At 47.6% G+C, this 1862-nt stretch overlaps 1 protein-coding gene across 1 annotated transcript in view; it reads left to right on the top strand.

The window, feature by feature from the left end:
- psd2 (pleckstrin and Sec7 domain containing 2) overlaps nucleotides 1-1862 on the top strand; it is a 39524-nt gene continuing 37662 nt past the window's right edge. Inside the window, exon 1 of the mRNA XM_053428891.1 lies at nucleotides 1-265. The gene's annotated coding sequence lies outside the window, so the exon portion shown is untranslated. The remainder of the gene's footprint in view (nucleotides 266-1862) is intronic.

Genomic DNA, 1862 nt, shown 5'->3' with positions numbered 1-1862 from the left:
GACCTCCTGCGTGCCCCTGACAGCCTGCGCGAGACTGTGCAGGCTACACCACGCTCTCGGGTCGGTGTGTGGAGGTGGCGTACAACGGAAGCACGCGCATGCCGTTGTGAGGACGTTCAGCGGGGAGAGAGACAAAAAGAGCCCGTCCGTCAGTGCTTGTCCCCCGGTGTGGATGTGGAGACCCGGCGGGGGGAGAGAGAGAGACAGAGAAGACCGCGGCTGTAAAACTCTTCATCCTCAGCCTGTGACGGAGCGCGTTTCACCGGTGAGTGGAGACACGATGCGTCCATTTGATAAAGCACACACGGCTACAGTGTTGACGTTTTCAGCGAGAATGGCGGTGTTGACGTTAAAACAGCCGTTTAACGGCTGATACCGACGGAGGAATATCAGCTATGTTTAGTGTATTATCATGGAGGCTGCGTTTAACGTCCTGCTGGTCTTTTTTTAATCTGACACCAAAAAATGCTCTGTCTCACACACAGACACACACAGAAACACACACACACACACGCGCACACGCACGCACACACACAAACACACGCACACACACACACACACACACACACACACACACACACAAACACGGGCGCAGGACAGCAGTGTTTGTGGAGTTCTCGCAGGCTGAAAGATACGCACCGTTCGGGCCGTGGGATATTGCGGTGATGTGTGTGTGTGTGTGTGTGTGTGTGTGTGTGTGTGTGTGTGTGTGTGTGTGTGTGTGTGTGTGTGTGTGTGTGTGTGTGTGTGTGTGTTTTTTATCCGAGAGGAGGAAAGAGAAAGAGCGGTTAGTTCCTGTCCGCTTTCAGGGAGGACAAACCGATCTTGAAACGCGACCAAGGTCTATTTTGGAGGAAAAGAAAGACACCGGCCTGAATTGAGCCTGAGCCGTGTCTCCCAGCCATCCTGTTGTCATGGTTACTGGCTCGAGGAGGCTGGGAGAACATGGCTGTCTCGCGCTTGCCCCCCCCCCCCCATCCCACTTCTCCCTCTCTCTCTCCCTCTCTCTTTCTCACACACACACACACACACGGAGAGAGACAGACAATGAGCCCTGTCTATCTCCTGTTTGTTTAGGTCTTTCTAAGTGTACTGGGAGACTCTTTGGGAAAAAGGAGCAGGCACATTAACCTTTTAAAAAGCAAAGTGATTATTAAACAACACAACCCTTAAAGAGCATTACAATTTATATAAACCCCAGTGTGGATGACTCTACACAATCTGACCCCCTTACATGTGATAATATAATAGAGGCATGGTGATTTCTTTTTAGGCCGAGACTTACTGTATCTTTGCCTCTTCAGGATGTGGGAGGCTTCTTTAAAACAGGTGTTTGATAGCAGCTTATTTTTCATCCTCAAAGCAAAGTCGTTATTATCTTAATTATAGACATTTACACGTCCAGTAGGTACATCGAGGCACATTCCTCCCTGATACAGCGGAGGGCTCTCCCAGGCTCAGAGTGCAGCTCCCGCTCCGGTGGAATCAAGTTGAAGTCAGTGTCAGACAGAGTCAGACACACCAGCAGCAGCACTCTCCAGACCAAACTGTCTATCGCTTTCTCTCGCCTCTCTTCTTTCTCCATTTCATCCCTCTTAGTTATTTAAAAAAAAACATTTTGTACGTTGATAGAAAGCATTGTGCACCTTCAACTCATTTTGAGAAATGTATTATTGGATTACATATAAAATGAATCAATACTTTTTAATATACAGTATATTCGTGATGAAGTTTGAAAATTATTTTTCCAACCATTCACATGCCAGACAGGGTATGTTGTGTTTATCTGTCTGCAAATATAATACATTTGTATGATAAAATGGAAGTGCCCAGGACAAAACCCACATAACAAGATGAATCTC

The sequence above is a fragment of the Pleuronectes platessa genome, chromosome 8 (assembly GCF_947347685.1).
Source record: "Pleuronectes platessa chromosome 8, fPlePla1.1, whole genome shotgun sequence".
NCBI classification, from domain to species: Eukaryota; Metazoa; Chordata; class Actinopteri; order Pleuronectiformes; family Pleuronectidae; genus Pleuronectes; species Pleuronectes platessa.
The sequence above is the reverse complement of the archived record's forward strand: the minus strand, read 5'-3'. Positions and strand labels throughout refer to the sequence as shown.